Genomic DNA, 24,239 nt, shown 5'->3' with positions numbered 1-24,239 from the left:
CTTCCTGGAAACTTCACAAGCAGTTAAACCCTGGAGGACACAAGAAGCAATTGACCCTATCTTTTCGCCTCTCATTTTCCACCTGACATGATCAGTACCAGAAAGGTGTCCATTAAAGGTTGAAGATTTGCAGAGGAAATAGTGTGGAAGTAATCAAGCCTTATTTATACAGCTAACTTACAACAAGGATAACTGAATTTCAGGGAGTATATTTACCTATACAATTTGTGATATAAAAAAGAAACAGATACAATCAGGATAAAATGAGTGAGCTGCACAGTCACAAAAAGTCTCATATAACATTTTAGCACATTCTTCTATTGGCCTATCCTGATGATGGAGAGGGCACCAAAAGCCCCTAATGTCCCCTTTTTCCTAGTGAATTTGTTCCCATATGTTATGGCTTATCATTAATCTTCATTTTTGTTTCTACACAGTCACAGACACTAAATAGGTATTTTGAAGCATTATATAGGCAACACATGTGTGTATAAGTAGAGGTTGATGGGGAAGTGAGAAGAATTCAGTCTGAAAGCTGATCTAAGATCTTTGATCACTTCTACACTCAAGTCACAGGATACAAATAGGAATAGCCAAACTCCTCTTAGCCCAGAGTTATACGAATTACACAAAAGAACTGCATCAGAGAGTGCATTTACTGGAATTATGAATGCTGCAGTTCCAAACTGCATAGATCAGATTGCACTCTAATGTACATTAATCAGATACGAATGGTAATTCAAGAACTCACTTCAGTTCTGATATTTTCTTTCCTGGATTCAACAAAGTCCCTGTATTTGTGCTCTATAAACATATCCAGTATACATCCTAATCACAGAATCACAGAATCACAGAATCAATCAGGTTGGAAGAGACCTCTGGGATCATCGAGTCCAACCACTGCCCTGACACCACCATGTCACTAGACCATGGCACTAAGTGCCATGTCCAGTCTTTTCTTAAACACATGCAGAGATGGTGACTCCACCACCTCCTTGGGCAGCCCGTTCCAATGTCTAATAACCCTTTCTGAAAAGAAATTCTTCCTAATGTCCAACCTGAACCTCCCTTGGTAAAGCTTGAGGCTGTGTCCTCTTGTCCTATCGCTAGTTGCCCGGGAGAAGAGGCCAACTCCCACTTCACTACAACCTCCCCTCAGGTAGTTGTAGACTGCAATAAGGTCACCTCGGAGCCTCCTCTTCTCCAGGCTAAACAACCCCAGCTCTCTCAGCCGTTCCTCGTAGGTCAGACCCTCCAGACCCTTCACCAGCTTGATCGCCCTCCTCTGGACTCGCTCCAACACCTCAACATCTTTCTTGAAGTGCGGGGCCCAGAACTGGACACAGTATTCAAGGTGCGGCCTCACCAGTGTCGAGTACAGAGGGACGATCACTTCCCTAGACCGGCTGGCTACACTATTCCTAATAGAGGCCAGGATGCCATTGGCCTTCTTGGCCACCTGGGCACACTGCTGGCTCATGTTTAGCTGGCTGTTGATCATCACCCCCAAGTCTCTTTCCACCAGGCCGCTTTCTAACCACTCTTCCCTCAGCCTGTAGAGCTGCATGGGGTTGTTGTGGCCGAAGTGTAAGACCCAGCACTTGTTCTTGTTGAACCTCATGCCATTGGTCTTGGCCCATCTATCTAACCTGTCCAAATCCCTCTGTAGGGCCTTCCTACCCTCCAGCAGATCGACACTCTCACCCAGCTTGGTGTCATCTGCAAATTTACTGAGGGTGCACTCAATCCCGACGTCTAGATCATCTATAAAGATATTGAACAGCACCGGCCCCAGAACTGAGCCCTGGGGAACACCGCTAGTGACCGACCACCAGTTGGACTTTGCCCCATTCACCACCACTCTCTGGGCTTGGCCATCCAGCCAGTTTTCAACCCATTTAAGAGTCCACCCATCCAAGCCCCGGGCAGCCAGTTTGTCTAGGAGGATGCTGTGGGAGACAGTGTTGAATGCCTTACTGAAGTCTAGATGTCCTACACCCACAGCTCTGCCCTCATCTACTAAGTGGGTCACTTTGTCATAGAAGGAGATCAGGTTGGTCAAGCAGGACTTGCCTTTCATGAATCCATGTTGGTTGGCCCTGATGCCCCAATTGTCCTGCATGTGCCGTGTAATGGCATTCAGGATGATCTGTTCCATCACCTTGCCTGGCACCGAGGTCAGGCTGACAGGCCTATAGTTCCCTGGATCGTCCTTCCGACCCTTCTTGTAGATGGGCGTTACATTTGCTAATTTCCAGTCAGCTGGAACTTCTCCAGTTAACCAGGACTGCCAGTAGATAATCGAGAGTGGTTTGGCAAGTTCATTTGCCAGTTCCTTCATTACTCTGGGGTGAATCCCATCCGGGCCCGTAGCCTTGTGGGTGTCCAACTGGCACAGCAGGTCACTACCCATCTCCTCCTGGATTACGGGGGGTTCACATAGCCTCCCGTCCCTAACTTCAGGCTCTGGGGGCCAAGTCTCCTGAGGGCAACCGGTCTTGACATTAAAGACTGAGGCAAAGAAGGAGTTGAGCACCTCTGCCTTTTCCTCATCCCCTGACATTACACTACCCTTCTCATTCAGCAAGTGGTGGAGGCTCTCTTTGACCCTCCTTTTGCTGTTAATGTATTTGTAGAAACTTTTTTTGTTATCTTTGACTGTAGCAGCCAAATCAAGCTCTAACTGAGCTTTGGCCCTTCTAATCTTCTCCCTACACAACCTGGCCACGTCCCTATAGACCTCCCAAGTTACCCGACCCTTCTTCCAGAGAATAGGCTCTCATTTTTTCCTTAAGTTCTAGCCTAAGTTCTCAGTTTAACCAGGCCTGTCTTTTTCCCAGACGGCTTGTCTTCCTACACATCGGGACAGCCTGCTCCTGAATATTTAACAATTCCTTTTTAAAGCACGTCCAGCCTTCCTGGACTGCTTTGCCCTTCAGGACAGACTCCCAAGGGACTCGGTCCACCAACCTCTTAAACAAGCTAAAGTCAGCCCACCAGAAATGTAAGGCAGAAGTTCTGCTCTTGCCCCTCCTTAGTTCCCCCACTATCGAAAACTCTAACATTTCGTGGTCGCTATTCCCAAGACGGCCACCAACCCTCACATCTCCCACTAGTCCTTCTCTGTTCACAAACAACAGGTCAATCAGGGCCCCTCCTCTAGTGGGCTCACTTACCACTTGCATGAGGAAGTTGTCCTCAACACATTCGAGGAACCTACTAGATTGCTTCCTCTCTGCCATGTTGTATTTCCAGCAGACATCCAGCAAGTTGAAGTCGCCCATGAGTACAAGGGCTGGTGACCGGGTGGCTTCTGACAGCTGCTTGTAAAACGCCTCATCCACCTGCTCATCCTGGTTGGGTGGTCTATAACAGACTCCCACCGTAATGTCCTCCCTGCCGACCTTCCCCCTGATCTTTACCCATTGACATTCAACCTTGTCATCCTCACCATCTTCCTCAATTTCGATACAGTCCAAGCACTCCCTAACATACAGCGCTACCCCACCACCTCTCCTGCTTCGCCTGTCCCTCTTAAAGAGCTTATAGCCATCCATAGTTGCACTCCAGTCATGAGAGTCATCCCACCACGTTTCTGTGATGGCAACCACATCATAACCTTCCTGCTGTACAGCGGCTTCTAACTCTTCCTGTTTGTTGCTCATACTGCATGCATTGGTGTAAATGCACTTCAGCTGGGCTAGCGGCCTTGCCCCTGACGCAGGCCTGTCACCCCTAGGTTCATTTGTGGTTGCCCTGGTCTTATCCCCCTCCCCCATCGAACCTAGTTTAAAGACCTCTTAACCAGCCCTGCCAACTTCTGGGCCATAATCCTTTTCCCCTTCTGACTTAGCTGTTCCCCATCCGGCATAAGCAGGCCCGGTGCCATGAAAGCCGCCCCGTGGTCAAAGAACCCAAAATCCCACCTCCGGCACCAGTCTCTTAGCCACGTATGAATCTGTTGTATTTTTATAGTCTTTTCCCTATTTTCACCTAACACCAAAGGAATTGAGGAGAATATAACCTGCGCACCTATCCCCTTTCACCAAATGCCCCAGGGCCCTGAAGTCCCTTTTGATTGCCCTGGGACTTCTCTTTTCAGGGACTTCTCCTGGGACTTTACTCATTAGTAAATAGTGGGTAGTAGTCAGAGGGCCTCACTAGTTCAGGAAGCCTCCTGGCAACATCCCTTACCTGAGCCCCAGGGAGGCAGCAGACTTCCCTGTGAGTTGGGTCTGGCCTGCATATGGGCCCCTCCATTCCCTTAGCAGGGAGTCATCTACAATAATTACTTTTCTCCTTTTTGGAGCTGGTTGCAACCCTCCTAGTTGGTTGCTTCTGTTTAAGAAGCCCCTTAGAAGGTCCTTCACTTAGATTCGTGTCTTCCTGATGCTCAGGAAGAAGCTCAGGTTCCAGCACCTCATATCTATTCTGCACGGGGACACAGGGACGGGAGGAAGGTCGGGATGGGATTCGCCTACCATCCCGACCAGGGACCTGCCTCCATTCCCCCCCATCCCCTAGGTCTCCTCCTGCTCCTTGTGGAGGAGAAAGAGGATCCTCCACTTCCCGGGGAGCATTAGGCCTGTCCTTTTTCTCCAGGGCAGGAAGGGAACAGCACCACCCGCCAATCTTTTCCTGAAATGATTCAAACCAAGAGGAAGCTTGCCCAAGGCAACGTGGTAGGCAATTTACTTTAGGACACAAAATAGCAGAATTAATTTTCTCTTTAAAGAGAGGTGCCTGCAAACTCAAGTTACCCACAATTTTATGAAAAAACTTCCTCTGCCAAAATAATTCACCTGTCTATTTCTGTTCAATTCAGAGTTTCTGCTATGTTTATATCTTTGGTCTCTCCTAATCATTTACCTTGGCTACGGTGATATTCGGGCTTTGGGTCTGGCCTTGTCATGCTGATATTATCAGTGACACTGACCTATCTTGTCCTCACAAGCCATCTAATTTTCTCAAAGAACCAAGCAGGTTCATTGGGCAGTACCAATTACACATACTCAAGACAGTAAAAAAAGAGCACTGTGGCTCGTTCACATACAGTGAGTGTCTGGGACTAATGGTCATATTGCATAAATAGGAAATTCAGTGTTTTTATAGACAGGAAAAAAAAAAACTATCATGAACCAGGGTGCTTCGTAACTAGGGGACTTCTGCATGCTGTCATTGTAACTAAATGCTAACTGAGACTACTTGTGATTCCCAAGTCAGTATCCATTAAGCAAACTCTTCAGCTGTACTGTGGCTTGCAATTTTAATGAAATAGTCTTTTGGTGTTGCACTCTGTTGGAGCTGGGTACTCCCGTTACTTGAGCTTTTCTAATTTTGAAGCTGAACAAAAAGAAAGAACAAGCTCGTAACTGGTAAGAATTCTGTAGAATATTTTTTTCCTGTGTGTGTGTGAATTAAAATACATACATGTAGCACCTCTGATGAAAAATGTGCTGTGATGAACAAATGAACAAAATAATGTCTCAATTCTCTTTGTTCTTTAAACTCTTTTTTTTCTTTGTCTACAACTGTTAGGTATGCTCTGTGTACCTGAGAGAAGTGCAACTTTTGAAAAGGATTCAGATTTTGGCAACCAGGTTCTTCATGTCCCTGAGTATTTTCAGTCAGAAACATAGGCAGATTAGAACCAAAAAGGCTTCTCATCACTAGCCCTTTTATAAGTTGTTGGGTTAGTTTCTCTTGCATATAGTCACAAAAAAAAAGAGCATCTGGGAGGTAGGAGACCTATATTCATAACACACTCCACTGTGGCTTGCCTGCATGGGCACCAGAGAGCACTCAGGTTCCCAGAGCCGCTATGCCTGAGGCAGTCGTTTTAACCTAACAGTGTTAATGCTAGGCAAATTTGGATGATGACTGTCTTCAGGTCTCTCTGGATGGAGTGTGGACCTCATCGTGGCTTTCAACCAGCATTAAGCATATGGTTGCACTTATTTTTTAAGCACCTCTCACAGGTATTCATTCTTTTATTATTTAGTTTTTCTCCCTTCTGATTCATTCATAAAAGTTCTTAGCTCTGCAAAATTTACTATTTTAAAATACATTAGAGATCTAATACCTTTTGCTTATTTAGATTGCATATGGTTTGACAGTAGAATACCATAACCACTTGAAGTTAAGAAAGTACCTATTCATTATTCATTCTCTGATCACTTCTTTTCCTTAAGAAAAATAATGCTTAATGTAAATATCCTTCCAAGAATTTCTATCATGTGCAATTGTCCTACAGGGACATCTACAAGGTAAAAATTGACTTCATGTTCCCAACTTATCCCTTCTTATCTTCTTACTATTAGAGTCTAAAATCTAAAGAGAGAAAACTGAAGGAAAATGATACAATTATCTCTACGTATTTTAGCACTGCGAACTGGAAAAGAATAAGATGCATTAGCAGGGTCTTGCAAGAAAGCTTTGCTATGGAACACAAGACCATCTTCTCTCATATGAAGCATTCTTCAAGCACAATGATTGATGACTGTAGCAATATTGAAATACTTACAGGCAGGATGTGAGTTGGAAGATGGTTATATATTTGTTAAGCATATTTTTCACTGCGTCTAAAGCACCCATCTGCCTTTACAACAGACAAAGTTCGTAGAAAAGTCAGACCTAGAGCAGCAGGATTTGAAACTATTCCTCAATCCTCTCCATAAACTGTTCAGTCTGATACATTCTTATGAAGGGACTTAAGCAACTTTATGTATCATGCTATATAAAACTCTGAGAAAGTTAAATACCTTCCTCCCCACATCTAGACTATACAGAATGCCAATTCAGAATGTCAGTCTAGTTTGGCTGATATCATGCTTATGTATCTTTTCACAGTGTTTCTGTTGATGAAAACAGTGTTAAAATTATAACAGATTAATATTTGTAAATTCCACTACACAAAGAAAATTCAGCATTTTAACATCAATCTTCATGCCATAATAGGGCATTTATTGTAGGACGAACATTCATCACAGGGTATCTTTGATAATACTAAGGTGATTTTTAGTTATATGACACTGACTGGATATACATAAAATAAAAGTTTTTAATTTTATTTCATTTCGCTTTATTGAACTTGTCCAGAAGACTTCATTTTAGACTGTGGAAAAAGTAAATTGTTTTTAACACTGCAGGTCAGGAGTCATTACCTCTTTTGCATCTGACAAGATTATATGATATCTACTATTTTAGTCATAATTACTCCTGTAATGTAACATCTGATGAAAAGTGTAGTCTTTCAGGGACCCCAAGATTCTCCAATAGTTAAGTCCTGGGAAAATTAGTCTAACACAGTTGTGAACTGTGAGATAATTTGTGTTTCAAGACTGAAATATCCTAATTCAAGATGATGAGAAATTGAATATTTCAAGATCAATAAATTATTGAAAAACCCTGAATTTGTCAAAGAAAGTTGTATAAGTGCCAGGGGATACAAATAATTTTGATTGAAAAATCCACATCAAATCTAATTAAAGCTTCTTTTAGCATTTTTTAATTGGAACAATGTGGTCAAGATCATACTAGCTGCATTTCCGTTCATTCCATTGGCGTTCTTTAAGATACAGATGTGGCTTTATTCAGAATTGTTTAGTATTTAATATATATTATCTGATGTAAAGGAAAACCAGTCATCCATTATTTGACTATTGTACAGGAGGCAATTACGTAGACATAACAACTGATAATGGGAGGAGATAATATTTTGCCTGATGTGCATCCCTGATGTTGCCTCTTACTAGCACAAAAGCAGCAAGGTATTTTAACTATTTATGTAGGTGTATGAGACAAGAGTTAGCTTTTCAGCATGCAATAATCAAATATACCTGAGAGTGGGAAAAAGTGAAATTTCACGCCAATATATGTGACCTTAGAAATACCTGGTATCACATTCTAGCATGTGGTCATCTGAGGTGTTGATTCATAAAAGTAATGATTCTGAGTACTGCTGACTCACTATGCAACACATGAAGAAAGCTTATGATTGGAGGACACAGGAATTTGCTGATTTAAATTGTTGAGCAAGAAAACAAACAAACCAGAGATATCTTGATGTATTTGTACACCACAAGCACCTTACATTGGATGTCACTTAAGATATGTAGTCTTGAACTGTTTCAGCAAATAAGTCACGCCATATTGTTACATTTATCTTGAGAATTTATTGGAATAATGACAAATCCAACAATCCCTTTTGCTAAGAGTATGTCATAAGGACCTGGCTAAGAATCAAGCTCTCTTCCTTTCTTTGATTATTTAAGGATTTAAATATTTAATGGTATTAAATGGACTGGTTCTCCTCAGAAAATCAGGAAGTGATTTATGTTAGGAGCATAGTTCTGGCAGACTTCTAAGAAGCAGTTTAAGCTAAAATTCTTTCAAGCAGAAGTAGGACTTGATTTCAGCCCTCCACTGACTTAGAGGGTATTTTACAAACTGTGCTCTGACAGATGATCAAAATGTGCCATAGCACTCAGGTGCAAGTGACTCCTGTTTTGTGAACCTAGGTAGAGTTTAGTTGGACTGCAGGAAAGGAACTTCATTTTCAGATGAAAATGGTGTTCCATTTAAAAAAAAAAAAAGGTAGGTTGTTTATTTATTTAGTATTTTCAGCGTTTGAGCTTTTGCCATATTAAGGCAGGTGTCTGATAACTGTATCTGAAGAAAAATTCTGGAAGTTTCTGCTGATTTGCTGCAAGTGTAAAAAGCATGAAAGCTGTAGTGGATTTACTCCTGCGATGAGCTGGTAAATCTTCCTGTAGCTATTCAGTAACAAATATTGTAAATTCTAGGCATGCTTAACAGGGAACAGATAAAACGGCTAGCTCCATCTGCAGTGTGAGATTCCCAGAGATATTGAATAACTGTAATTTTTGAAAAAAAAACATTTTTGTCTTTGATTCAAATCAAATTTCACAACTTTCAAATATGAGTTTTCCAAGCTTTTTTCAATCAGCTGTAGTCATCTGTTTGGGCAGAACTGAAGTGGAACTGTAATTAGGATTCTGAAAAAGAGCCTAATCCAGAGACAATTTATATATGTTGGACCTTTTCCATTGGCTTTTTGGGGTTTACATCAGGACCTCAAAGAAAGGTTCAATAAGCTTGGCAGCAAGCAAAAAAGACCAGACAGAAAACTGAAAGAAATTTGTTTTATTCTTTAGATAGAACATGATTAATTGAGTTGCAATCTAGGACTATACAAAGTCACAAAAAAATGCTTGAAAAATAGTGGGAGAATATTCTCTCTTTTATAAAAATAAGAGTTGGGTAATTATACAGTCTAGTATCTATGCAGTTTTACTTTAATTTTATGAAAGTCATGTACTCAGAGATAGTCATTTATGTGTAAAGGGAAGTGCTCATAATGGTGTAGCTTGATGTCTGTGAGCTTAAAAAAAAATCAGAGCCAGAGTCTAACTTGATCTAAAACCCTTTGACACTGCTCGGAAGTGTAAAGAGGCCTAGAATGGGTGAACTCCATCTTCTTAAATTCCCTTGACTATCCATTTGAATTCAAAAGTAAATGTCAGTAGAACCGTAACATTGCTGTTTCATATTTGCTTTCAGTATTCTTTCAAGTAATTGAGCCTTACTGGCATGAATAAATACAAAAACAAGAATTAAGTTCAAAGGCTTGAAAACTCAAACAATAAAATATAAGGCATAATAACAATTTCAGAAGAACCAATAAATAAACCAGCAAATTTCTCATAAAATACTGATATTGCGTTACTCGCACAGAAAAAAAACTTGTCAAAAAAATCACCAATGTTTTCCACTGATAAATACAGTTCAGAACTTTGCCATCAGCACAAATTAAAACTTGACTAAATTTTGGTAATATGACTAAATATTTAACATCATTTTGCCCCGTGAATAAACCCTGTTTCCTCTCTACTTCCACCATGAAAAGATATAAGAAATTTGACTTCTTGACAGAAATGGCTTCTTCTCTTACCCTTTTCATGGTGAGGTGATTGCTCTTTAGATAATATGCTCTTCGTAAGGATTTAGTGCTGGAAAAATTTGGATATGTTGGTGTACCTCAATGCATGCAACTGCATATCACCAACCAAGTTAGTAATTCAGATTTTATTGCTCCAGAATCTGCTAAGCCATTTTTAACTGCTTTTGATACCTATAATATATGAAGCTAAAAAGTTAGTGGTGTTTAAATACTTTCACTATACTCAGTACTGTGGGGAAAAAAATGTAGTTATTGAACTTAATTGATAAAATATCTTGTAAAGTTTTCCATTATTTCAAAGTTGCAATAATGGTATCTTTGTATAAAATCTTTATAAAAAAGCAGATAATCTATGTATTTGTATGACAAGTGATAATTTTTTCTGCTGAAAAAAATGGGATAAGGACAGCACAGGTTTCCAAACATATGAAATGTTCATAAGACACTGATACTCATTAATTGCCATGTTATATAGTGGTTTAAAGTTTTAGTACAGAATATACTTTTCCTGTTACTATTATTTTTCTGTATGTACTTAAATTCAATAAAATCTTTATGATCATAAAGAAAATACTTGGGTCAAGGACTGCATTTGTGATACACATATTTACAAAATATATTTATTAGTTTGTATGCATACAAACAAAAGTAATATGTGAGTAAGCATGAAAACATACACACACACACACGCCCACATGTGCGTGTATAACGTAGAACTGACTCATTAGACAATTTTCCAACACATATTGCCTGCATCATTTAGATTACAGCATATTAACATACAAAAGTTATTTTATATGGAAATAGGTGCTAGAGCAAGATGTCAGAAAAGAAAATAAAATAAATACATAAATAAATAAAAAGGAAAAATTAATAAGAGGTACAAAACCCAGAAGTTCAGCTGAAAAACAGAATAGTTTCACTCACTTTGTTCCAAATCCTTCTATTACAGATTCTTCCTCTCTCCTTTTTCCATTTGTGTTTTAAATCTAAATTCAGATCTGATGCTCTACCTTAAAATAGCCTTTGCCATTGTCATAAGACCGCTGAGGTAAAAGTGAACTCAATTAAAAATTCATTTGTTACATTTATTACTTCAAACATAAAAAGCTTCTTGTTGAGCTATACATTTTCACAGCCAAAAACTAAACAAGATGAAAATCAAAGTCAGTAATAGTACCAAAATACACATGCAATCTCACTCAAAAACTCAGCTTGTCAGAAAGGTAAGTGGCAGGCATCACAATGTCTCAGTGAGGAAACAAGTATAAAATGCCAACCTTTGATACCCCTTTTATCTCCCATGTATTCATTAGCTAACTAATTTTGGTATAAAACTCCACAACTAATGCAAAGTACCATAGATGACTGATTCAACGTGACTGCACTTATACTACATCACCCAGACTTTCCTTATCTTTTGAGGTGTATGCCAGATATGCAGTCCAACAGCTCTACCCTGATATATCTTGATGGCTGCTAAGTTGTCAAGACAACAACTTTTTAGTTAATCTTGATAGCTTGACACATCATAAAGTTTATTACTGTATTTCTACTAGCCAACAGACACTATAGTGTCTTGTATTAACTAGCAAAATCTCTATGCCTTTCAAAAATCTAATACACCTTTAATAGCTGTAATAAAAACACTTGATCATTTTAAGATGCTTAAGCTCCTAAAAAAACACCTTTCCCTCAGTTGCCCACTATTAAGCCTCCTCCAAAGCTTCATTTTCTTTGGTGGGAGCAGCTTACTAACACCTTCAAATCCTTCAGTAGCAGCTGCTGAGAAGATTGCCTTTACACTTACGTAAGTTTCACATCTATTGATGCTGTCCAACAGGCAGCAATTTTTGGCAGCATTTCATAAGAGTGACAAAAAAGAGATGACTGTTCCAGGCTTAAAAGACCTGTGAGCTTTGTTTTTTGTTTTCTTGAGCAGAGGAAGATGGTCTCGTAGGTTATGGTACCTTTGGATTGAAGGAGTGTTTGCTCTGATGCTGGCCCTCGCTCATTTGCTAGATGTGCACGTCATATGCTAGGTATGTATATGTATCTGCTCGTTTGCTCATTTACTTTGTGTTTTAGTCTCTTTTCATTTGAGTAAAGATTTAAAATACATTTAAAACTACATAGGACAAGTAGAACTGAAGGAATCTTGCAGAATGCATTAAGTCTCTCAGAAATTTATCAGGGAATCAAAGACAGTTATAATAGTGCATCCTCTACCTTAGGTTTGATTACAAATTTAATCCTGTACTTTTCTTATTTAATCCTCAGATTCTCTATTTTATAATTTATATATATTAGGAAAGTGAAAGATTCCCTCTGGAAGCTAGTCTGCAAACTAGGGTTTGGACTAAATGGAGGTTCTGGTCATCAGAGGAGTCAGATAATTAAGTTTTTCTCATTCAATGCATTCAGTATTTCTCTCTCTTCAGCAGAAGATATATGACAAAAACCAAACATTTTTTCATGACTGGGCAGTGGGATATTCAAAAAAGTTCACCTTAGCTTCTTCTAAATGCACAGCTAATCTAAGGAGCATATAGCTGTTGAATAGGGGACAATAACTATTAATACACTTTAGATAAAGCCTAGATTAATTTTTTTTTCAGAAGTCCTCTCTTTTAGCATCCTAAACTACACAATTGCTGTCTGAAAAGTGGAGGAATGGACATGCAGCTTTATGATAAAGTCAAAATACAATGAAGAACAATATTATACAGTCTTTCCTCACATTGTTATAATTGCCTTGTGCTATTATATATCATTGTTCATCAGCATATATCAAACTACATTACAAGGTTGGTATCATTCATTTCATTTATTGCCCGTCAGGCCAGCCATGAATTGAGCAATGGATATTTAAAGCCCTCATCAACAGCTTTCCTCTTAGATACAATGTTTCATTTGAAAGCAAATTGAGTAAAACCCCTTGGAAGCAGGTGGAAAGCTATTTTCCTCTTACAGATAAACATAATTCATAGCTTAGATGCAATTATTTAAAAGACCATCTAGGTTCTTAATAAAGCTTGTTGGAAATAGTCCAGAATTTCATCAAAAAGGTCATATCCACAAAAGCTAACTTAAGCTCAACAAGGACTATCTTTCAGATGGCTTCTGCAGTCAATAGACGGGCAGTTACTCTGGAGAGCAATTCGAAGCAGCAGCCTCCTTTTGCTGCTCCAAACTGACCTCTGGACATGCCCATCTCTCTTTTTTCCATTTCAGTCATCCTCCACAAACCAACTGAGCGTGGGTTTTGCAGTGGTTGTTTACTAACTTGTGACCAACCAAAACCAGTAATCCTGCTCCTGAAGATAATCTCTTCTATTCTTTTGTTCACTAAAGATGAATCTTTCTACCTGTTGATGATAAGGTTAATTCTTGTCCCACCCCCTCCCCCAGACTCTAGGCTTATTTGGATCTCGTCTATCTGTCAATGCTAATCTTACCTCAGTTCTCATCCCAGGACTTTGTCCTCATCCAAATGGCCATCTCATTCTCCATTTAGTGGTATCTCTGCCAAAAAAAAGTCTCGATGCACTCAACTCACATGATAACTCTTCTTACTTTTCAGTTTACCTTAATCTTTATCATTCTACTTAATTTTTTATCTCTTTAAGTTATACACTGCATAAACTGCAGCTCTTTTACTGAATATTTCAGTTATTACACTTGAGCATATTGCTTCAAAATAATTGCATTATAAACTACTATAAACTACTTATAGATGTTGTCTCCAGTTCTACAAAGATTTATGTGAGTGTTTTATTTCTTATTATTTAAGCAGTACTGTTTACCTCTGTGGGATGAGTCACTGTGCAAAAAAGATAAACCCATAGGTAGCTCTTTAGCAATTTGAAAACATAGGTAAAAAAAAAGGCTTTGACCCTCCTGATCTAATAGTCTACGCAGTGCTTAGTGTTCTAGATGCTTCAGCTCAACCTTCCTTCAATTTTGTAGTGAACATAGCTTGGGACTCAGGAGTTTTCATAAAAGCCACCCCTTCAAAAGTGAGCACTCTTTTTCTAGACTATTTTAAAAACTTAGTATCAAATAATTTCATTTTTAAATCTGTTTTAACTCAGTGGAGGTAGTATGGATGGCAGAGTTTTCCATGGAAGGCAAAGTTTTATCCCTCTGCTCTATTCACTTACTGAAAATTGATTACCCTGTATTCTTAACAAAATATACATACTAGCAGCTATCAATATTTCCACATTTGTATTTACTATATTGGACGGAAACATTTTTATATGAACAGAGGAGGCTCAAAGGTGACCTTATTGCAGTCTACAAGTACCTGAAGGGAGGTTGTAGTGAAGTGGGAGTCGGACTCTTCTCCCAGGCAACTAGTGATAGGACAAGAGGACACAGCCTCAAGCTTTGCCAGGGGAGGCTCAGGTTAGACATTAGGAAGCATTTCTTCTCAGAAAGGGTCATTAGACATTGGAATGGGCTGCCCAGGGAGGTGGTGGAGTCACCATCTCTGCATGTGTTTAAGAAAAGACTGGACATGGCACTTAGTGCCATGGTCTAGTGACATGGTGGTGTCAGGGCAATGGTTGGACTCGATGATCCCAGAGGTCTCTTCCAACCTGATTGATTCTGTGACTCTGTGAACACAAGGTATTTTTACCACTTTAAGACAGCACAAAAGCTATCCTGGACATCCCACATGCATTTCTCTACAATATAAATCCAAATCCTTTTCAATCAACTACTATGCCTGAATCACACAGAATCACACAGAATCACAGAATAGTTATGGAGATCAGAAAAACATCATGGCAGTGATGAACTAAAAGCATATTATCATGAGTGCATACTTTTGATTTCATAGAGGGTGTTATATCAGGAGATAATTCATCCTGCAGGACACAAGAGGAAAGTACAATTTCTAAGAGAGCAGACAAGGAGTACCATCTTTATTCCATTTGTTTTGAAAGTAATTGGCATGTGGCAGCAGAAATTCGTCAGTGTTGGATGGTGTTCTACACATAAGCTTGGCTTAAAAGAACAATGAGTGTTAACACTGAGTAATCTAATGTAAAAAATTGCTTACACCTAATCACAAACAGCCATTATTTTTTGGGATGTTTTCCATTCTATCTTTATAACTATTATTATTTTTATGTGAGCTTTCACAGATGAAAGTATCAACCTCCACAACTACCTTTCAACAGCTGGTGCACTAGAAATCACCAATAGATAAAAATATGTCAAATGATGTAAGAATGAAACAGGAATGGATAGGGATGTAAACTGAATTCATAAGGTCTGATTTAAAAATTTTATGTAACACTTATGTAACTTTTTATGTAACACCTGATATGAGTGGAATCAGCTGTATGCACCCATATCCTGTTATTTTGATATATGTCTGTATTGGGTTTATGTGACAAGGCATTGTCAGTGGGAGGGCTGCAGAGGTGGCCTCCGTGAGAAGAGACAAGGGGCTGTCCCGTCCCAGACACAGCCACTTCCAGCCAGCTCCAAAAGGGACTCACCACTGACCAAAGCTGAGCCTGTCAGCCAAGTTGGTGGTCCCTCTGTGAAACTATTTTTAAGAAATGCTAAAAAACACTACACAGCAGCTGTGAGAACATGTGAGAGAAACAACTCTGCAGACACCAAGGTCAGTGAAGAATGAGTGGGAGGAAGAGGTGCTCCAGGTGCCGTAGCAGTGATTCCCCTGCAGGTCGTGGAGAAGACCATATGGAGAACTCACGCCAGAGCAGGCTCCTGGCTAGAGCTACACCCTGTGGGGGGACCCAGACTGGAGCAGTCTGCTCCTGAAGGACTGTACCTGTGGAAAGGGCCCATGCTGGGGCAGTTCTTGAAGAACTGCAGCCTTGTGGGAAGAACCTGTGCTAGAGCAGTTCATGAAGGACTGTGTCCTGCGGGAGGGAGTCCATGCTGGAGCAGGGGAACAGTGTGAAGAGGAAGGAGAGGCAGAGACGAAGTCTTATGGACTAACCCCAATGCCCCATCCTCATCCTACTCTATTTCTTTTTTTAATTTGCAACGTATTAAATTAATCTTTTCCAAGGTGAGTCTGTTTGCCTGTGATGGTAACTGGTAAGTAATGTCCCTGTCTTTATATCAACACATGAATTTTTTAACCTTATTTTCTCCCCTTGTCCTGTTGAGGAGGGGATTGAGAGAGCAGCTAGGTGAGTCGTTGCCGGCCAAGGTTAACCCACCACAAAGTCACATATCTCCCAGGCCAGGAACTGTTTAATGGCCCCATTTTAGGCAGAGAGAAGGCCTTTAGAGTTTAGAAATTCCCAAAATGAGTGAATAGGGAAATCAAGTGTTAACAAGAGGTATTGAGAAGAAAAAGAAAGAAAAGGATCTTTGAGGACGCAGAAAGACTTACAAAAACCAGCAAGGAGTGGAAGAAGCTTCAGACATGCTTTTATTACTACAAATTCAGTAAACTGATGCTATTCTGACCACCTTCATCATGTAAGCTAATCATCTTCTGTGGTGTTTCCCAGATCCCGCTGACCTGAATCCTTACCACAAGAGGTGCTCTGATTTTGACAAGACTGCTTTATGCATTTCTCCAGAGGATCCTGGAGTGATTCTTCCTCTAGTGAATTCCTGGTCATCTCTTTTAGCACCGTGAAGCTGAGTTCCATTTGCAGCTCTTGCCTGGCTGTTGTTGAAGCATTTGACCCATAATTAGCTGAATCACAAATATTGTATTTATAAAACATAACATTTGTGACAACTAGAACAGATGTGTTTTCCCTATAATTACTATGGAGACATTAGGGACTATATTTGACCAGTAAGTTAGGTTTCCCTTTTGGTCATCAATATGCTTCAAATGTTTATAAAAGGAAATAAAAGGAAAACTTGTGCATGGAAAGACAAGAAAGACTATTGGTTCAGAAGCTAATGGGTGTTCAGATCAGCACTGAAGAAGTTGGACTTCACAAGTCTGAAGTCTAAGAGGTGGTTAAACTGAAGCCACATTTTTCTAGCATTTCTAAACTGGAATCCAGTCAATTGCTTTGTTTAATTTATGATCTTGTCAGGTTTGTTGCTGGCAGCATTTTGAAAAATTGAAGTACAGGGAATGAAACTGAACCATGTCTTTTCACTAAGCACCTAACTGCAGAAGAGTCCCTCATCCTCGCTAGGAAAGGTCCATCAACAAGCAGTCCTGGGACCTGCAGCTTCAAACTATTTCATCCCAGCCAGGTTTCCTGGGAATCTGTCAAAGGGTTTCCTCAAAACCTGTTCTTATTTTGGTAAAGAGTTTCTGGAACTGAAGATGCTTCAGCTTAAGCATGCTTAGCTGAATGGAGCAACATTTTTCAACATACTTAATTTGTCAGAAATTTTTTTAACAACTCCATGTTTAACACCTTGCACATAGTGCTCAGTATTTGGAAAGGACAAATGCACAGATGTGAAGTTTTCCATGTGAGGACTTGCTTTTTGTGTGAAAAAAAATACAGTGCAATGTGTACTAGAAATGCTAATTACCAAAAAAACCTTTTTGCTTTTTAAAAGTAGAGAAGTCATCAGGGACCTTCACTAACAAATGCCTTTAGTAACTAAACTAAAGGGGGATGGGGTAGTAGCTGGGCTTGCACCACTGGGGCAACGCTCTAGTGTTGAGATAGACCAGGAGGCCTCCCATCCCTCTGGGGTGAAATCGGTGTGCTCAGCTCGCTCCCTGAAATGCCTGTACACCAATGCACGCAGCATGGGGAATAAACAGGAGGAGTTGGAAATCCATGTTCGGTCGGGGGACTATGATCTAGTGGCAATTACAGAGACTTGGTGGGACGCTTCGCATGACTGGAATGTGGTCATGGATGGCTATGTCTTGTTCAGGAAAGACAGGCCGCTAAGGAGAGGTGGTGGACTTGCTCTTTATGTGAGTGAGCAGCTAGAATGTATTGAGTTCTGTCCAGGGGCGGATCAGGAGCGAGTTGAGAGTTTGTGGGTGCGAATTAAGGGGCAGGCTGGCAGGGGTGATACTGTTGTGGGTGTCTATTACAGGCCACCGGATCAGGATGAGGAGGGTGATGAGGCCTTCTACAGGCAGCTGAGAGCAGTCTCGCAATTACAGGGCCTGGTTGTCTTGGGGGGTTTCAACTACCCTGATATTTGCTGGGAGGCCTACTCAGCCAGCCATCCTCAGTCCAGAAGGTTCCTCCAGTGCATTGATGATAACTTTCTGATACAAATGGTGGATGAGCCAACTAGGAGAGGAGCGCTGCTGGATCTTATCCTCACTAACAAGGAGGGTCTGGTTGAAGCGGTGAAGGTTGAGGGCAGCCTTGGTTGTAGTGACCATGAGATGGTAGAGTTCAGGATCTCATGTGGCAGGAACAGAATAGCTAGCAGAATCACAACCCTGAACTTCAGGAGGGCCAACTTTGGCCTTTTCAAGCAGTTGCTAGGGGAAATCCCATGGGACAGGGTACTAGAAGGTAAGGGGGCCCAAGATAGTTGGTTAGCATTCAAGGACTGTTTCTTCCGAGCTCAAGATCAGAGCATCCCAACAAGTAGGAAGTCAAGGAAGGGTACCAGGAGACCTGCATGGTTAAACAGGGAACTGCTGGGCAAACTCAAGTGGAAGAAGAGGGTGTACAGATCATGGAAGGAGGGGCTGGCCACTTGGGAGGAATATAAGTCTGTTGGCAGAGGATGTAGGGAGGCAACTAGGAAAGCTAAGGCCTCCTTGGAATTAAACCTTGCAAGAGAGGTCAAGGACAAGAGAAAGGGCTTCTTCAAATACATTGCAGGTAAAGCCAACACTAGAGGCAATGTAGGCCCACTGATGAATGAGGTGGGGGCCCTGGAGACAGAGGATAAAAAGAAGGCGTAGTTACTGAATGCCTTCTTTGCCTCTGTCTATACTGTTGGAGGCTGTCCTGAGGAGCCCCGGACCCCTGAGGCCTCAGAAGAAGTCAGGATAGAGGAGGAATCTGTCTTGGTTGATGAGGGCTGGGTCAGGGACCAATTAAGCAACCTGGACGTCCATAAATCCATGGGCCCTGATGGGATGCACCCGCGGGTGCTGAGGGAGCTGGCGGAAGTCATTGCTAGGCCACTCTCCATCATCTTTGCTAAGTCGTGGGCAACGGGAGAGGTGCCTGAGGACTGGAGGAAAGCGAATGTCACTCCAGTCTTCAAAAAGGGCAAGAAGGAGGACCCGGGTAACTATAGACCGGTCAGCCTCACCTCCATCCCCAGAAAGGTGATGGAACAATTTGTTCTTGATGCTGTCTCTAGGCACATCAAGGATAGGGGGATCATTAGGGGCACTCAGCATGGCTTCACCAACGGGAAGTCATGCTCAACCAACTTGATAGCCTTTTGTGAGGATGTAACCCGGTGGATAGATGATGGTAAAGCTGTGGATGTGGTCTATCTCGATTTCAGTAAAGCGTTTGACACGGTCTCCCACAGCATCCTCGCAGCTAAACTGAGGAAGTGTGGTCTGGATGATCGGGTAGTGAGGTGGATTGTGAACTGGCTGAAGGAAAGAAGCCAGAGAGTGGTGGTCAATGGGACAGAGTCCAGTTGGAGGTCTGTGTCTAGCGGAGTCCCTCAAGGGTCGGTACTGGGACCAGTTCTATTCAATATATTCATTAATGACTTGGATGAGGGATTAGAGTGCGCTGTCAGCAAGTTCGCTGATGACACAAAACTGGGAGGAGTGGCTGACGCGCCGGAAGGCTGCGCAGCCATTCAGAGAGACGTGGACAGGCTGGAGAGTTGGGCGGGGAGAAATTTAATGAAATATAACAAGGGCAAGTGTAGAGTCCTGCATCTGGGCAAGAATAACCCCATGTACCAGTACAAGTTGGGGGCAGAGCTGTTGGAGAGCAGCGTAGGGGAAAGGGACCTGGGGTTCCTAGTGGACAGCAGGATGACCATGAGCCAGCAATGTTCCCTTGTGGCCAAGAAGGCCAATGGCATCCTGGGGTGTATTAGAAGGGGTGTGGTCAGCAGGTCGAGAGAGGTTCTCCTCCCCCTCTACTCTGCCCTGGTGAGGCCGCATCTGGAATATTGTGTCCAGTTCTGGGCCCCTCAGTTCAAGAAGGACAGGGAACTGCTAGAGAGAGTCCAACGCAGAGCCACGAAGATGATTAAGGGAGTGGAACATCTCCCTTATGAGGAGAGGCTGAGGGAGCTGGGTCTCTTTAGCTTGGAGAAGAGGAGACTGAGGGGTGACCTCATTAATGTTTATAAATATGTAAAGGGCAAGTGTCATGAGGATGGAGACAGGCTCTTCTCAATGACATCCCTTGACAGGACAAGGGGCAATGGGTGCAAGCTGGAACACAGGAGGTTCCACATAAATATGAGGAAAAACTTCTTTACGGTGAGGGTGACCGAATACTGGAACAGGCTGCCCAGAGAGGTTGTGGAGTCTCCTTCTCTGGAGACATTCAAAACCCGCCTGGACGCGTTCCTGTGTGATATGGTCTAGGCAATCCTGCCCCGGCAGGGGGATTGGACTAGATGATCTTTCGAGGTCCGTTCCAATCCCTAACATTCTGTGATTCTGTGATTCTGTGTTATAGTGGCGAGAAACACACAACACACATCCCTGCAATGAATGGTCACTGCTTTGAAAACCTTATTTTCTAAAATCCTTTGTCAGGAAAATATTCTGACCTAGATTGCTATATCATTAATTGCACAATATTATGACTGTCATACTGAGGTAATACCTTTGAAAATGTAGTTAGCTGAGGAGGAATTGCATATAAATGAATGAATTTAATCAAGAAGTCATTGTGATCATTGCAAGGTTTTAGTGGGTCTTTTATGAAGTAATAAGACTGTCAACTAGTAAATACAGTTTTGCTATTGCAAGAAGCAGTTCACTGACTTTGTAGTAACTTAATGTTCAGGTCTCCGGACTTATCGGAAATTTTCTGGAGCAGTCAACAGGTTTTTTAACAGTAAGTGCGAAAACTGTAAGGGACAGGGAGGGGTCAAGAGGGCTATTTTCTATAATAATGCCTCTTAATGTTTTATTTTGCTATAGCTTAATGCTGAGGCTGCAGTGGCATGGTTTTATGTTATGTGCTATAGATACCAAAAGTCAATAAGTACTATGTAACTGAACTGTGGGCCAGTAAGAAACAAACAGTGACTGGAAGAACATGCAAGAACACAGAAATATAACCTTAAGAGGACTCTGGATCCTCCATTATCAAAATCACACTCCTCGTGATGAAGAACCTAGGCAGATGATGACTTTATTGTGAACTCTCATGTGCTCAGTTCTCCTTGAGGAAGACGAACACCACCAACCTTAGGGTGCAAAGGGATACCAGAACAGTGACCAAAAAAACAGAGAAATAAATCTTAAAAACTTAACTGCATTATTAATGAGAATTTTTTTGCTAGCAATTGGACAATTTGTGCTATGACTGTTAGCACCCTTGTAATTGAAATAATAACTACTTTGTTTCATTTTGATTAAACTAGTAATAAATTTGTGGCCTACTTATGAGATGTCTTTCTTTGTCATCATAATCTATATGAAGTGCAGTGACCAAAGTCTTTACAGCCTTTACAGCTTAGCAATTTTGGTAAAGAAACATTGTCACCAAGACCTGATTCAATGCCCACTGAAATATCGGTAATTTAATTCAGTGGGAGAGAAATTAGGCGTTTTTTCACTGCAGTTAGTAGTGTCCTGAGAGCTGGCAATCAGTGTATTTGTCTGTTAAAAACCTCAATTACCAAGAAATGTAAGGAAGTATTCAAATAAAGATGGCTATTATGATATGCCAGATGTCCTGTCAATGCTGGCAGTGTGGTACAACCAAATTCAAAGCTTGTACAATCAAATACTTGCAGATGACCAAGAACCCCTACAATGAAATTGCTTTTCATTATGAAATGTAATTATTGTTATTATTGTTGGAACATTACAAAATTATTAAATAAAATTATTTTACAATTTCATCAAACATAAAAAGGTGCTTGTGGTAAAATATGTTAAAAGGCTAATATACACTACCTTCCACACTGAGTGGTTCAGCTCTTGGAATGATGAGGTCAAGTGCAAAGGCCAAAGCTACACAGAAGAGGAACACTTAAGAGATGAGCACAAAGAATCCTTGTTGACTTGCCCTATGGAGGTTACTCAAGTAAGTTAGAATATAAGGCTCAAAAGAAAAGAGAAACAAAATTAAAACCAAATTCACAGAATGATCTAAGGCTTTTACTGACATTAGAGCCCCTTACTCTCTTCACAGAATCACAGAATCACAGAATCACAGAATCACAGAATGTTAGGGATTGGAACGGACCTCGAAAGATCATCTAGTCCAATCCCCCTGCCGGGGCAGGATTGCCTAGACCATATCACACAGGAACGCGTCCAGGCGGGTTTTGAATGTCTCCAGAGAAGGAGACTCCACAACCTCTCTGGGCAGCCTGTTCCAGTGTTCAGTCACCCTTACAGTAAAGAAGTTTTTCCTCAAATTTAAGTGGAACCTCCTGTGTTCCAGCTTGCACCCATTGCCCCTTGTCCTGTCAAGGGATGTCACTGAGAAGAGCCTGTCTCCATCCTCATGACACTTGCCCTTTACATATTTATAAACATTGATGAGGTCACCCCTCAGTCTCCTCTTCTCTAAGCTAAAGAGACCCAGCTCCCTCAGCCTCTCCTCATAAGGGAGATGTTCCACTCCCTTAATCATCTTCGTGGCTCTGCGCTGGACTCTCTCTAGCAGTTCCCTGTCCTTCTTGAACTGAGGGGCCCAGAACTGGACACAATACTCCAGATGCGGCCTCACCAGGGCAGAGTAGAGGGGGAGGAGAACCTCTCTCGACCTGCTAACCACACCCCTTCTAATACACCCCAGGATGCCATTGGCCCTCTTGGCCACAAGGGCACACTGCTGGCTCATGGTCATCCTGTTGTCCACTAGGACCCCCAGGTCCCTTTCCCCTACGCTGCTCTCCAACAGCTCTGTCCCCAACTTGTACTGGTACATGGGGTTGTTCTTGCCCAGATGCAGGACTCTACACTTGCCCTTGTTATATTTCATTAAATTTCTCCCCGCCCAACTCTCCAGCCTGTCCAGGTCTCTCTGAATGGCTGCGCAGCCTTCTGGTGTGTCAGCCACTCCTCCCAGTTTTGTGTCATCAGCGAACTTGCTGACAGCGCACTCTAATCCCTCATCCAAGTCATTAATGAATATATTGAATAGAACTGGTCCCAGAACCGACCCTTGCGGAACTCCGCTACACACAGACCTCCAACTGGACTCTGTCCCGCTGACCACTACTCTCTGGCTTCTTTCCTTCAGCCAGTTCACAATCCACCTCACTACCCAATCATCCAGACCACACTTCCTCAGTTTAGCTGCGAGGATGCTGTGGGAGACCGTGTCAAACGCTTTACTGAAATCAAGATAGACCACATCCACAGCTTTACCATCATCTATCCACCAGGTAACATCCTCATAAAAGGCTATCAAGTTGGTTGAGCAAGACTTCCCCTTGGTGAAGCCATGTTGACTGCCCCTAATGATCCCCCTATCCTTGATGTGCCTAGAGACAGCACCAAGAACAAGTTGCTCCATCACCTTTCCGGGGATGGAGGTGAGGCTGACCGGTCTATAGTTACCCGCGTCCTCCTTCCTGCCCTTTTTGAAGACTGGAGTGACATTCGCTTTCCTCCAGTCCTCAGGCACCTCTCCTGTTGCCCACGACTTAGCAAAGATGATGGAGAGTGGCCTAGCAATGACTTCCGCCAGCTCCCTCAGCACCCGCGGGTGCATCCCATCAGGGCCCATGGATTTATGGACATCCAGGTTGCTTAATTGGTCCCTGACCCAGCCCTCATCAACCAAGACAGATTCCTCCTCTATCCTGACTTCTTCTGAGGCCGCAGGGGTCCAGGGCTCCTCAGGACAGCCTCCAACAGTATAGACAGAGGCAAAGAAGGCATTCAGTAACTCCGCCTTCTTTTTATCCTCTGTCTCCAGGACCCCCACCTCATTCATCAGTGGGCCTACATTGCCTCTAGTGTTGGCTTTACCTGCAATGTATTTGAAGAAGCCCTTTCTCTTGTCCTTGACCTCTCTTGCAAGGTTTAATTCCAAGGAGGCCTTAGCTTTCCTAGTTGCCTCCCTACATCCTCTGCCAACAGACTTATATTCCTCCCAAGTGGCCAGCCCCTCCTTCCACGATCTGTACACCTTCTTCTTCCACTTGAGTTTGCCCAGCAGTTCCCTGTTCAACC

Source organism: Nyctibius grandis, chromosome 1, assembly GCF_013368605.1.
Source record: "Nyctibius grandis isolate bNycGra1 chromosome 1, bNycGra1.pri, whole genome shotgun sequence".
Lineage (NCBI taxonomy): Eukaryota > Metazoa > Chordata > Aves > Nyctibiiformes > Nyctibiidae > Nyctibius > Nyctibius grandis.
The sequence above is the reverse complement of the archived record's forward strand: the minus strand, read 5'-3'. Positions refer to the sequence as shown.